At 47.2% G+C, this 15,388-nt stretch overlaps 1 protein-coding gene across 5 annotated transcripts in view; it reads left to right on the top strand.

Annotated features, from left to right (window-relative positions):
- The window catches only part of SNX29 (sorting nexin 29), a 541,330-nt gene that overhangs the window by 184,606 nt on the left and 341,336 nt on the right, over positions 1-15,388 (top strand). The window lies entirely within an intron of this gene.

Raw genomic sequence — 15,388 nt, 5'->3', positions numbered from 1 at the left:
TTTTTTTTTTTGCGGTACGTGGGCCTCTCACTGTTGTGGCCTCTCCCGTTGGGGAGCACAGGCTCTGGACGCGCAGGCTCAGCAGCCATGGCTCACGGGCCCAGCTGCCAGCTGCTCCGGGGCACGAACTCGTGTCCCTTGCATCGGCAGGCGGACTCTCAACCACTGCGCCACCAGGGAAGCCCTGAAGTAGGTATTTTCTGATCACCCCATTTTGTAGTTGCTAAAACCAGGATGAGAGAGGTCAGATGACTTACCCAAGGTCACACAGAGGCAGAGCCAGCATTCACATTTAGGCCTGTCTGACCTCAAAGCAAACACTTTTTTTTGCATTATGTGGGCCTCTCACTGTTGTGGCCTCTCCCATGGCAGAGCACGGGCTCTGGACGCGCAGGCTAAGCAGCCATGGCTCATGGGCCCAGCTGCTCTGCGGCATGTGGGATCCTCCCAGACTGGGGCACGAACACCCATGTCCCCTGCATCGGCAGGCGGACTCTCAACCACTGCGCCATCAGGGAAGCCCAAAGCAAACACTTTTAATGGCACAGAGGACTGAAGTGAGCAGTGAGCTGCCTGCTTGATATATAAATGCACGAAGAAGTAACTTTGGAAACAGTTTTGAGTGAAATGACAGTCAAGTATGATTCCGGCTGTTAAGTTTGGAACCCTGTGATTTTCCCGTTGTACTCAGGATATTTTGGGTGTGTGTCATCTGCAATTAGTTACCTTCATGAGTTGCTGGAGTTGTTTGGACTCTTTCCCTGGCTCTGGATATGAAATGTGGGGGCCAGTGTGCCATTCTGAGGGGAATTTACCAGGTGGCTAATGAGATGGGGCTTATCAAAGAAATAGTGAAATGATGGGAACAGGGGAGCGAGCACTAAAAACCAAACAAGCTTTTTACGGCTCCCCAACTCTCTCCAGCTGGCAGATGAGATGCCGCACAGCCCAAGTGAGAGAACAGTCAAGGAGAAATGCAGACTTCCTGGAATTCGAGTTCCCTGGCAGCCCTGGCCCTTGTCCTTTTACTGAATACAGTTGTAAAGAAAGGAGAAGTAGCCAGATATCTTGTGAGTGAGAGGAGACCACTGTTTTCTGCAGACTGTTAGAGGCAGGATCATTGTTCTTGTCTGGGTTCTTATTCTGATCAGGATGCGGCAGGAGAGCACAGGGCAGCATGTGGTTCTTGGGCTCAAGCGTGGCCCAGAAGTGTCCTGGAGGCTGGTTAAAATGCAGATTCCAGGCCCACCCCAGAGCATGTGACTGCTGACAGCAGAACCTGGAAGTCTGCTTTCTACTTTTCACTTTTTTTAAACCACAGAATATTAGGGTGCGTTTCCTACAAACAAAATGTTCTCCTTCATAATTGCACACACCAATCAAAACCAGGAAATCCACAGCGATATGTTTTTACCATTGATTCCTCCCCTCCCATTCAGCTCTCACCAGTTGTCCCAATAACGCCTGTTCTGGCAAAATGATTGAGTCCAGACTGACTTGTGGCCTGTAATTGTCAGGTTTCTTCTGTCTGGAACAGTTTTTCTCCTTCCCTGCCTTTCGTGACCTTGACATCTTTGACGATTACAGGCCAGTTTATTTTGCAGACTGTTCCTCAGTTTGCTTTGTTCGTTGTTTCCTCAGGATGAGATCTGGTTTCTGCATCTGTGGTATTAATATCACAGAGGTGATGCGTGTTCTTCATAGAGCATCCTGGCGGGTGGTGCATGGCTTCAGTTTGTTCCTACGATCATGCTAACTTTGATCCCCTGATTAAGGTCGTGTCTGCCCCCTTTCTCCACTGTGAAGTTACTCTTTTCCCCTTTGCAATATTAGTATTTTGTGCGGTGGTAGTTGGAGCCTGTGTAAACATCTCATTATACATTAAACGCTGCATTTATTCATTTTTGGATTCCTGGGTTCCTGTTTCATTCAGTAGGTCATAATCTATTACCATCACTGTTTGGCTGTTCAAATTGCCCCAGATTTGTCCAGTGGGAACACTTCTGAACTGGCTTCCAGGTGCTTCTGAAATGATTCCATGAGTTTACTCCAACACCTTGAATTCCAATCCAGCACCACGGTGTTGACTTCTGGTTTTCTCCCTGTACATGTTTGTTACTCCCTCCTCTGACAGCATTGTCTGCAGTGTATTGAGGTGTTTGCCCACTCTTCTCATATCTGCAGCAGCCTTCACTGAACATTCAGGAAGGGACCAGCAGGCCTTGCAGAGACCTGCTTTCTGAATAAGCTTCTCTAGCTGATTCCACTGTAGGAGAACCTCCTTCCTCTGACCCCACTGCAAGAACCCTGGCTGAGTGCTTGAGGGTGTGGACTTTGAAGTTGCCCAGATGCCAGTTCCAACTCCTCTCCTGAGTGACCTTAGCCTGTCACCAACACCCCTGAGCCTCTGTTTCCTGTTTGGTCAAGTGTGGACAATGGTGATACCTACTCCATGGTTTCAGAGGCTAAAATGAGTAGATAAGGTCCAGCTTCTCTCCTCCAGGTCTCACAGCCTAGCTGAGGGAGATGAGCACAGGCCAGGGCTATTAAAGTCTTAGACTTGAGCGTGGAGCTTGTCTGGGGTGAGGTGGGGGCAGAAGAGGGAGTGGTCGCAACCCCGGATGGTGGACCTAGAGTTAGCTGGAAGGGCTTCGGAGAGAAGACGGCCTCCGAAAAGACTCTTGCAAAAGTCGTAGGTGTTCACCAGGGAGCTGGGGCAGATAGGAGAGTTGGGTCAGCCTTGGCGAGAGCCCAGCTGGTGTGGGCGCTGGTGAGGAGCTGATGGCCACGTCCCAGGGTCGGGGTAGCTTCTGTGTTAGCCCATTACCTGACCTGCCAAGCTACTTCCGGAGCCCTGGGAGCTGCGAGAGGAGGGGTCCAGCCTGAAGAGCACTGTGTGATGGGGTGGGGAGCAGTAGCCTGTGGGAAAGCCTGGGCCAGGCTCCCCACTGCGGCCTGGGCGTGGCACTCTGAGGGGCCTCCTTTGCTTCCTACCCTGACCCTCACTGCCTGGATGCTGGCTGGCGGCCTGGGTTTTATTGCTCCAGACCTCTTGTGATGGGTACCTGTTTCACAAAGGCAGTCGAGAGGAGTGGTCAGCTTCTGACTCCGGAGTCACACTGCCCGGCTTAGAATCCTAGCTCTGCCTCTTGCCTGCTTGTCACTGCCCAGAGGATTACCGAGTCTCCCTGGAGGTGTCTGTGTCTGTAGGTGGCTGAGAGCCTGCCTGACCCGCTTCCGCCTCTCCTCCGCAGTCAGTGCTGGACAAGTGTTAGCTTCCAGTCACTTGTGGGGAAGACAGGGTGTGAATGCAGAAGTGTCCTGTGAAAGACGTTGCAGAAATACATGTGCTTATTTTAGCAACAGGTGTGAGAGGTTATATGCTCCACAAAAGGAGGTGGGGCTGGAGTTGGGGGTCTGAAGACACTAATGGGAACGCACACAGTTTTGGGAAAATGGCTTTTCCACTTTGACTGTGTTGTTTTGCAGTGAACTTGGTGGTGACTGTAAACACCTCAGAGCCAGGGGATTTATGCCTCCCTTTCTGTCTTTTGTTGGTGGCAGCTTGGGACAGTCATTTTTTTGGATCACTTGCTCACCTAGCCACATTCTTCTAGTAATCAGGTGTGGTTATGGTTAGTGCCTACTTGGTACCCACCAGACCGTTGATTTGAGTGAGGTACCCTCGTGCCAGTGTCTGGCGGGGGAAGGCAGAATACCTGTAGGTGTGTTTCACTGCAATGTTTTGATGCCTGCAAATTACCAAAGGCACGTCACAGGTTCCTCGGTTCTGTTTTGAGTAATTATCCTCTGAGCAGTGCTGTCTGGGGTTGCCGGTTGTTTGTTCTGACAGTGGGGCAGGCATAACTGCTTTGACTTACAAACATTAATTATTGCAGTCACTGGAAGCGGTTTGAGAGGTACTTGCCACCTCCCAATGATTTGCTTCCTTTCCTGATGCTTTTAAAGAAAACTGCAGGGTGGCCAACAGGCGTATTTGAGGCTGGGGGTGGGAGCTGGCAAGGCTTTCTGGAATCCTCGAGTTGAGATCTGAATAGCCTCTCTGTCTCCACTGCCACGACCCCAGTCCTCCCGGTCCTGGCCGTCATCATTTCTTGCCTGGATGGATGGTCACAGTAGCTTCCTTCTGGTCTGACACTTGTCCTGTTTCCAGCCCACTCTTTGTTTTCCCACACAGCCTGCCATTCCCCTGCTTAACACCTTTTATTGGCTGCCCTTTAAGCTTAGACTAAAGTTCACACTTTGGGGTCCCACATGATTCCTCCCTGTTCCAGCCTCCTTGGCCTCCCTGAGTTCCAGGAACAGGCCTGGCACTGTTGGGGCTTTTCCCTGACTTGTTCCTTATGGTCCAGGGTCCGGTGATATTGGCATCCCCAGAGAGCCTGGTAGAAATGCAGTCTCAGGCTCCACCCAGACAAGCTGAGTCAGAATCCGCATTTTTGCAAGGTCTCCGGTTGCCCCCTTCCCCACTGTCACACAGTCCGCTTCCTTTAGGTCTTGCCTCTTTGTCATCTTTCAGAAAGACCTTCTCAGATGACCCTACCTAAAATACTCTTTACTCTGCATCTTTTTCTCTTGCTTCATTTATTTATTTATTTTTAAAATAAATTTATTTATTTTTGACTGTGTTAGGTCTTTGTTGCTGAGCGCGGGCTTTTCTCTACTTGTGGTGAGCAGGGGCTACTCTTCGTTGTGGTGCACGGGCTTCTCATTGCAGTGGCTTCTCTCGTTGCGGAGCACGGGCTCTAGGCGTGTGGGCTTTAGTCGTTGCGGCACACGGGCTTCAGTAGTTGTGGCTCGTGGGCTCTAGAGCCAGGCTCAGTAGTTGTGGTGCACGGGCTTAGTTGCTCCGCGGCATGTGGGATCTTCCCGGAACAGGGCTCGACCCCATACCCCCTGCATTGGCAGGCGGATTCTTAACCACTGTGCCACCAGGGAAGTCCCCATTTATTTATTTTGAAATTAATAGACTTTTGGGGGAGCAGCTTTAAACGTGAACAGAAAGTCCAGAGTTGCCATGTACATCACTCCCATCCTCCCCAGTTTCCCCTGTATTAACATCTTGCGTTGGTGTGCTACATTTGCTGCAATTGATGAACAACATGGATCCATTATTATTAACCAAAGTCCATGTTTACATTAGGGTTCACTCTTGGTGGTGGACATTCTGTGGGTTTGGACAGATGGGTGACATGTGTCTACCATTACAGTATCATACAGACTAATTTCCTTGCCCTGAAAGTCCTCTGTGCTCCACCTATTCACCCCTGTCTCCTAACCCCTGGCAACCCCTGATCTTTTTACCGTCTCCATAGTTTTGCCTTTCCCAGAATGCATATAGTTGGAATCATAAAGTTAGTAACCTTTCAGATGGGCTTCTTTCACTTAGTATGCATTTCCTCCATGTCTTTTCATAACTTGGTAGCTCATTTCTTTTCATCGCTGAATAATATTCCATTGTCCGGATGGACCACAGTTTGTTTATCCATTCACCTATCAGAGGACATCTTGATTGCCTCCAAGTTTTGGCAATTAGAACAAAACTGCTAAATACTGTGTGCAGGGTTTTGTGGGGTTATGTGTTCTCAGCTCCTGTGGTAAACACCATGTGATACGGGTATTTTAGTTTTGTAAGAAGCTGCCAGACTGTCTTCCAAAGCGGCGGCCCCATTTCGCATTCCCACCAGCAGTGAATGAGGGTTCCTTTTGCTGCACGGCTTCGCCAGCATTTGGAGTTCAGTGTTCTGGGATTTAGCTGTTCTTACATGTGTGGCTTTGGCTTTTATCGTCCTCACTGTTAACTGAAGCCTGTTCCTTGACTGGTTTGACCACCTCCCCTTTGTGAGTGTCACTTCGTGAGTGTAGAGACTTAGTCTTTCTTGTTCCCCCCCTCCATTTCTGTGTTCTAAACAATACCTGGTACATGGTGGGTTTAGGAAGGCCTTTGTTGAATAAATTACATACTTTCTGCAACAATCCTGTGAGGCCTCAGTGTTCTTCCATTGTTTGGGGGAGTAGCCGGAGCTGCAGAGAAGGACATCCACCTTGTGCACGGTTGGCTAGATGTGAAATCACTCAGACTGCAGGACTTTGACAGATGAGGGAGTCGAGGGTCAGGAATGAGTTGCCTTCGGCATGTTATTTGTCCTCTTTGTCATTCTTACCTCTCTGTTCCTTGGCCCCAAATTGAGGATCAAAGTACCTCACAGAATAGTTGTAAGGATTAAATGAATTAAGGTATGTAGAAGTATATTAGTTATCAACTGTGTAACAAATTACCCCCAAATTCAGCAGATTAAAAGAACATATTTATTATCTCAGAGTTTCTGTATGTCAAGAATCTGGACACGGCTTAGCTTGTGCCTCTGGCTCAGGGTCTCTCATGAGGTTGTAGTCAGGACATTGGGTGGAGCTGTGGTCATTTCGGGGCTCTGCTGGGCTTGGAGAATTTGCTTCTAAGTTCACTCAAGTGGCTGCTGGCAGACCTCATCCCTCACTGTGTGGGCCTCTTTCAGCCTGCCCAGGTGTCCTCAAGACAGGGCAGCTGGTGACCAGAGAAAGGAGGGAGAGGGATGAGCCTGAGAGCATCCCAAGTAGATGTCATAGTCTTTTTATAACTGATCTCAAAAGTGACAGCTCATCCCTGCTGTTAGAAACAAATAGTGAGACCAGTCTGAACTCAAGTCAAGGGGCGGGCATTTGAGTTGTTTCCAGTTTTTGGTGATTATGAATAATGCTGCTGTAAACATTCATGTAGAGATTTTTGTGTGAACAATAAAATTCATTTCTCCAGGAAAAATAGAAGTGAGTTTCTGGGTCATATGACAGGTGTCTGTTTAAGTTTATAAAAAGCTGCTCTGCTGTTTTCCAGGGTCACTGAACTGCTGTGCATTCCTGCCAGCAGCGTTAAGAGGGTTAAACTTGCTCCAGATTCCCCCGGCACTTGATATTGTCATTAAAAGTTTTTAAAGCTATTTTACTAGGTTTGTAGTGCTGTTTCACCGATTTTGATTTGTATTTACCTAATGACTAATGATGATTATTAGCATCTTTTCATGTGCTTATTTACTGTCTATCTTCTTTGGTGAATTGTCTGTTCAAATCTTTTGCTCTTCCCCCCCTTTTGTTGGGTAGTTATGTTTTGTTTGTTTGTTTTGAGAGTTATTTCAGATACAAGTCCTTTATTGTTTGTCCGATTTGTTAGTATCTCCTCCCCATCGGTAGCTTGTCTTCTGCTCTTAACAGTGTCTTTCACAGAGCAAATCCAGTTTAACTTTTTTTTCTATTCTGGCTCATGCTTTTGGTGTTAAATCTAAGAACGCTTTGCCTAACCCCAGGTTAGGCATGAAGACTTCCTCAGGTTTTATAGTTTTATATGTCTTCCAGTTTGAGTTAATATTTGTATAAGATGTGAAGTATTACTTGAAGTTTACTTTTTGGCGTATGCGTGTCCAGCTGTTCCCAAACTGTCTGTTGAAAAGACCATCCTTTTTCCTGAATCGCCTTTGTACCTTGGTTAAAAATTATTTGGCCATATTTGTATGAGTTTGTTTCTGGACTCTTCTTTCTGTTGGTTCTACAGCTATCATTTGCCTCTACTACATTCCTTGATTGCTGTAGCTTTATAGAAAGTCTTAAAATTGGGTAATGTGCATGATGACTTTGGCTACTGTACTTTTTTTTTTGGCCTTTCCATATGAATTTTAGAATCAGGTAGTGTATATGTATAAAATACCCTGCTGGGATTTTTACTGGACTTGCATTCAACCTATAGATCAGGGTGCTGACATCTTACCTATTTTGAGTCTTACAGTCTGTGAACCTGGCATTTACATCGACGTACTTCTGTTTTGATTTCTTGCATCAGTGTTTTACAGTTTTCAGCGTACAGATCCTGCACGTGTTTTGTTGGATTTACACCTGTGTATTTCATCTTTTGGAACTATGATGAATGATTCTTTTTATAATATTGCTTTCTAATTGTCCATTGTTAATATATAGAAATACAATTAATTTCCAGATTTGACCTGGAAAAAGTCACTTATTCTAGGATTTTTTTTTTTGTAGATTCTTGGAATTTTCTCTGAAGAAATCAGGTCATCTGCCAGTGGGGACAGTTTTAGTTTTCCCTTCATTCTGCATGCCCTTTGAGAAGAAACCTCATTTCACTGGTTAGAACCTCCAGTAGTGTGCTGAATAGGAGAGAGAGGCAAGAGAGACTTCCTAGCTTGCTCTCAGTCCCATGGGGAAACATTCGGTCTTTCACCACTAAGTATATGTTAAGCTGTAGGGTTGCTTTTGTTCTCTGTAAGTCTGACCTTACTCTTCATACCTTGTTTTTTCTAGTGTGCTAGTAAAGTGTGTTGACGGCATATTAAATATTTTTCTCCTAATTTCATCGTTCAGAAATAAGCCCTGTTAACATTGTGGTATATATACATTTCTAACGCAAACATATACCAATAAATATACGTGAGGGATTACAGTAAATATACTTTCTTTGTACTCTGCCGCATTCATGTAATGGTGTATTGTAAATGTTCACCTGTGTTAATTAACATGCATATTCATCACAACTTCAGCAGCTTCATAGTGTCCTGTTACTGGTGGATACACCATAATTTATCTCTTCACTCCCCCCGTGTCAGACATTTAATTTGTAACCAGTTTCTTTCTGATAACATTCACAACATCCTCATGTGTATTTTTTTTTTTTGCCGTACGCGGGCCTCTCACTGCTGTGGCCTCTCCCGTTGCGGAGCACAGGCTCCGGACGTGCAGGCTCAGCGGCCATGGCTCATGGGCCCAGCCGCTCCGCAGCATGTGGGATCTTCCCGGACCGGGGCACGAACCCGTGTCCTCTTCATCGGCAGGCAGACTCTCAACCACTGCGCCACCAGGGAAGCCCTCATGTTTATGTTTTGAGCCTTTTGCTCCTTCTTATTTCCTGGGCATAGTTTTCTCGAAGTGGAGTTGTTGGGTCAAAAGGTATACAGTTCTTGAGGCTGTTGATTCATATTTGGAAAAAGCTCCCCTTGGACCAACTGCTTACATTTGTGAGATGTCTGCTGATGGGCAGCAGAGGCTGTGTAACCCTAGGACAGTTCCTTAACCTCTGAACAAAGCTTGCTGATCAGGAGAATCCCGCTCACATTTGCACAGCAGTCTGACCAGCCGAGAGATTCTGCAGACCGTGCTTATCCGCCCTCATTTCCCAATGGACTCTTTCAAGGCTTTAAGTTTTCAACTTTATCCAGTTCATTTAATTCCCTAAATTTATATGAACCCAGCAGAGCCTTTGGAGTTACAGGACATGGGTTGGAATCCCAGGTGTGTGTGTATGTTGTTTCACTCTGTGGGCCTCAGCTTTCCTATCTGCAAAATGAGCCCAGTTAAAACCAACCTTGTGAGGCGCTGTTGATGATCCACTGAGACCAAGTATGTGGCAGGGAGGAGGAAAGAGGGCATGGACTTGGAGATGCTTAAGCGCAAATTGTGGCCGTGCCTTGTATAGCTGCATGAATTTTTTGGTCGACTGCTGAGCCTCTCTGAGCATCAGTTCCTTCCTCTGTATAATGAGAGTAATAACTCTCGCAGAGTTGCCATGCAGGTTGAACGAGAGCACGTTGTGTCTGCAACATCTTGAACATTCAGAGCCCCACTCGGAGGCAGATACTCTCGTGTTGTGGGTAGAAAAGCGTATTTCCTATTACACATGTAGGGAGGTTTTGAATGAGGCCCCAGTTTTACCCGTAGGAGGTCTTGGCAGTGAACTGCTTCTCACTTCTTAACTCACACAGAGGGATTTCAAGGAGGTATAAACATCTCAAATGCCCACCTCTGCCACAGTCCACGTGGGCAGTGTTTTTCTAACATAGACGTGGTTCTTTTCCACCGAGATTTCTCTCCCGCTCATAGAGGGCTGTGCCCAAGGTGAAAATGCAGCATTTCACAAACTGTGAGGTTTGAGGAGTTAGTAGGTGGTCAGTGTACATAAATATATTAAAGGCTTGAGGAGCCCTGGGGAGGAGGGGGAGGGAGAGGGAACTTTCCTAATGTTGATTAGCGCCATCGTTTCCTAAACATACTTAACTCTACTCTCCTGTCCCTGCCTGAGAACCGTTTGTCATCCCCGGGAATACAGTGTGGGAAGTACACTGTAAGAAAATATCTTCTCCTTATAACCTTATTTTATGTAAAGCAAAGATTCTCTTCCTCAGATCTGTCGCTGTGCAGTGCCTTCACGTGTACCGTCTTCATGTGTACCGCCCATGTTACTCATTCCTTAATATTTGTCTTTCAGTCCACTCACTTTTGAAAGCCTTCACATTTCTTTCCAAAGGATTCTTTTTTTTGGGGGGGGGGCGGTACGCGGGCCTTTCACTGTTGTGGCCTCTCCCATTGCGGAGCACAGGCTCCGGACGCGCAGGCTCAGTGGCCATGGCTCACGGGCCCAGCCGCTCCGCGGCACGTGGGATCTTCCTGGACCGGGGCACGAACCCATGTCCCCTGCATCGGCGGGCGGACTCTCAACCACTGCGCCACCAGGGAAGCCCCTCCAAAGGTTTCTTTATATCACTGCCATTAATGGAAAATAGGTTTTTAAAAAACATACCGGAAGAAATGCTTAAGTGTTAAAATAGAAAAAGTTTTGTGAACCCCTTAAATGATCTCGGGCATGTACCACGTTTGGGAGATTCTGTTTTAGTTCATTCTCTTGGCGTTTTTTCTCCTTTCATTGAACTGTGAGGAAGTTGGATCCCACTGCCCTTCAGAGTTGAAAGAACTGGATGATTACTAAAGAGGCGGCGGGGAGGGGTGTTTCTGCAGGGTTATCTTCCCTAGTGGGGTTGGATTTCCACGCAGTTGCCTGGGCCACGAAATAAAGACTGGACCTCATCCCCATCCCCCCTCGCCCCATGGCTTTCTCATCTTCAGCCTTGTAAAGCAGTCGCTGAGGGCATCCCCCATCCACATCCTCCTTTGAGGCAGATGTGGAAATTGCAGCTGAAAGGCTAAATCCTTGGGGAGAGCCCAGCTGTTCTGAGCACTGACAGTTCCTTTTCAACAAAGCACCCCTTCCCCCAGCTTTTCTAGATGGTTTTTCAGATGGAGTGTTAGGATTTGATTAAAAGACTCCATTGGTTGCAGAAAGAGCCAGGTGTCATGGGTGATCACCTGGGCTGTGTACTCCCGAGAGCCGGGGAGGAGGACACCGCATGAAGTGGAGAAGAGAGAGTTGCCCTAAGATCTGGCTCACGGGGCTGCAGCCATCTGTGCTGCCTCCCGCAGAGGTCTCATCCTCCCAGGCTTGTGGAGGTGGGCGGTGCCTCCCCCCAGAGGGGAGCAGGCGGAGGGGGGCCCTGCCCCATAGCAACCTCATCGTCCCTCTTAGCATTTTCTTTAAGTGTACAATTTTAAGAGACTAGGCAATGAAAGTGTTCTTTTGTTTTCAAACATTATTTTGTTATGGACAATTAGAGAACATAGCTGAACAACAGCAAGCAAAAAAGTTAAAAGTCAGAGCCCTGTGACTGCACTCAGAGATGAGTCTGGTCAGTCCCACCTGGGTGCGTAGCCCGGGACGGACACACACACACACACACACACACACACTAAATAGGCACCCAGGGCACACACACACACACACACACAGACACACACACACACACGATAGGCACCCAGGACACACACACACACACACACACACACGATAGGCACCCAGGACACACACACACACACACACACACACACACACGCACGCCCCCCCGCACACACACACACACACACACACACACACACGCACGCCCCCCCGCACACACACACACACACACACACACACACACGCACGCCCCCCCGCACACACACACACACACACACACACACACACGCACGCCCCCCCGCACACACACACACACACACACACACACACACGCACGCCCCCCCGCACACACACACACACACACACACACACACACGCACGCCCCCCCGCACACACACACACACACACACACACACACACGCACGCCCCCCCGCACACACACACACACACACACACACACACACGCACGCCCCCCCGCACACACACACACACACACACACACACACACGCACGCCCCCCCGCACACACACACACACACACACACACACGATAGGCACCCAGGCTCTGAAGCCGGACTGCCTGGGCCTGTGGTGGGTGCTGATGCCTCGGGGCCCTGGGCAGGGTTTGATCCGCTCTGCTCACCTTGCCTCTCGCCTGTTCAGACCAACGGGCACCCGTGATGTGACTTGTGCTGGGTTGAAGACCCCTGTTGGGATGAGCCTCAGCCACAATCCTGATCTCGTTCACACACTCGGAGGGTTTCTGAGGCCTTTCACAGTTAGGATGCTCTTAACTATTGACCCATCCTGTTGAATCATGAGGTGGCAAATAAAATGGCATTCTTACTTGATCACCAGGAATGGTACATTCTATATGGTCCTCCGTCTACAAATTAAAGTCCTGTTGCTGGTTGCAAATTAGTCGTTCAGAGCCTGGGAATTATTTTCTTGGGCCATTAACATGTTACGTTTTTAAAAAATACCTTTTGGTGGGACCACAACTCTCTGGTTGGCCACAGCTCCCACCCCTTAGACCCTCTTGTCTTATGGCTGGTTTGCGTTACTCATGGTCCTCATCTGTCTGCCTGCTCTGGTCATCTGAGTCTGTATCCCATCGCAGATTGTTATGACCATCAGTTAAAATACCAGGCTGGATAGAACTACACACACGATGTGACCGTGTCGGAGTCCTGGATTTGCCATCGGACCCTAGTTACGGAAGATGTAACCATTGGGGGAGGCTGGGCCGAGGGTATACAGGATCTCTCAGTAATATCTTTCCAACTTTCTGAATCTATAATTACTTCAAAATTAAAACGTAAAAGGCCTCATCTTGCCTGGGGTCAGGAGGTAGTTGCCTCTTTGGGGTGGTCAGTGTACCCTCCAGGTGTTTGAGTCAGGAGTAGTTCTACTGACCTGAAAGTTCATTTCCCATAAAAGGCAAACAAGTTCATTGGCACAAAGTTGGCTGGGATGAATTTATGTTCCTAAAGATGTCCGTCCATGGTATATTCTCCATGACATCTCATCATTTTGTTGGAAGTTGGATTTGTATTAAAGTTTTTGGCCTTTATCTGTTAGGTCTGATATTTAGATAGTCGTAAGATGCTATTAAAAGATGGCTCCAAACCAGAAGAAAAGCAGCCACTTGAATACCTTAGTGCTGGCTACAGAGTTGAAGGTGAACTAGGCAGCTGAGGGTGGGCCTGGATGGTGTGAGCAAACGAGCTGCGACCTGGCAGCCAGACACGGACACGACCCACCTGTCAGTCTGCCTGAATGATCCTGCCTCTTCTGCCTCTCGGACAACATTCTGCATGAACCGTTGTTAAATTAGGCCATACAGAAATGCACATGAGTTGCTTTCTCTCCCTTGTTTTAAGGTACTATGTGCCTGGAACTCACATGTGGGGATTAGCAGCAGGTTGGGATGAATGACAAGATCTGGCTCAGGGGATCCAAGAAAACCAGCTGTACCAGCATGTCCGTCAGGGAGTGTTTTCCCTCCCACAAACCTTCTCAAGACTTGTTAGTTGTTTAGCTTCAGACGTTCACTCTTCGTATCACAGAGAAAGTGCGGCCACGGATAGAAACACCTGTGACAGGCTATCTAGGAGGAGGGCGATAATTAAGGGACTCCATGTTTTACTTTCTCTCAAGCTTCTGAGATGAATGCACAGATCTCAGGCGACACCTAAGTATATGGTAGTGTCTGCAGTTGGTACCTATGTTCTTTCTGACAAATACAGGGCAGAAAAGCAAAACACAAAGTGCTGTCTCTGTGGGCTGAGGGATAGTCAGGTGCATCGAAGACAGACAGAACCTGTGATGGGCAGTCTGCAGTTTTTCCACTGAGCAAATGTGTGGCATATTCATACCAAGGAATGGCATCTCCATCCATAAATAGACGGAGTCAGAAGCTTACCGTGGTGAATTGTTAAATGAGATAAGCCAGTAGCAGAAAAATTTATAATAGGGTCTGGTTTCATAAAGTAAACTCTGTTTAAGTGTACCAGGTTTGTAGTGACTATGTGAGCATGGAGGAGGCGTGAAATGTGTGTACCAGGTTTTTAACCTTGGTTACCATGGGGAAGGATGAGTGTGACAGTAAACAAAGGAAAAAAGACTTCAAACAAAAAAGTTTAGAAGAGTGTGAAAGGTGTTTCATCTGTGAATAATTATATACAGTGTGTGTGTGTATGTGTGTGCATGCCTAGAGAGGGAGCTGATAGGACAGATAGAAAAATGATAGTGGGGTTTATTTCAAGGTGTTGAATTTTTAGTGGATTTTTTACATTTCTTCTTAAATGTGTTCTGATGGTCTGAGTATTTTGCAATGAGCATTTTATTTTTTATAATCATAAAAGACATCCAATCTTAAAGCTCTTTTCTTTGTGAGGAAATATTCCAGCATGTGTAAGAGCACACAGGCTCAAGACCTTGTTGAGGGAGGAGCAGGAAGAAAAGATGTGGAAGAGGCACCTGTCTCTGGAGTAGCCAGTGAGAAACCAGTTCTGAATCCCAAAAGAGACAAGAGAAGGCAGAGAGACCTGGGCTCGTGTCCGGGCCGTGTGCCTTACGTATGACCTTGGCATTAGCCATGTGACCTTTTCCATGCCCCAGTTCTTCTGCAAAATGAGGAGAATTCTACAGGGTCATTGTGCCTAACATATCGTTAGGTACTTAACATTATTCAGTGTTACCATCGAATGAAGAATGGGTGAATGAATACACGTGTGCTTGATTCAGTGAGGTCACATGTGTAAAGTCTGAGCTATGTGGGTAAATACTCAACAAATGGTAGTTTTCTCTCTGACCCTCATGTCTTGTTCCACAGCTGGGGTACCTGGGGAGTGAATTTAGTAGAGTGGGGTCTTGTCATCGCCTGAGTTCCACGTTTCATTCTGCAGTCTTACATGGGGTGCCGCTGGAGTTGGTCAGCCACTTCTCCTCATTATACCTCACTTTCCTCATCTGTAAAGTGGGTGTTGTGATAATATATATCTTGGAAGGATTAAATGAGATACTTAAAGATGTCATGTGATGCCTGGCAAATAGGAAGTTTTCAATACATGTAGTAGTTAATAAAAATACTGAGTGTTCCCCAAGTAAACAGTACCTATTATGTGCTTCTGTAAATGGAGAGGATACTACAGAGTGCCTGGCACAGAATAGGCATCTAACAGATTGATTCAAATAGCCTGAGGGCAACACATGTCAGCATCCTGAATCTGTGGGCACCGCAACCAATTAATGCTTATTTCCA

The sequence above is a fragment of the Neophocaena asiaeorientalis genome, unplaced genomic scaffold, assembly GCF_003031525.2.
Source record: "Neophocaena asiaeorientalis asiaeorientalis breed wild unplaced genomic scaffold, Neophocaena_asiaeorientalis_V1.1 scaffold91, whole genome shotgun sequence".
In the NCBI taxonomy this organism is placed as follows: Eukaryota; Metazoa; Chordata; class Mammalia; order Artiodactyla; family Phocoenidae; genus Neophocaena; species Neophocaena asiaeorientalis.
The sequence above is the reverse complement of the archived record's forward strand: the minus strand, read 5'-3'. Positions and strand labels throughout refer to the sequence as shown.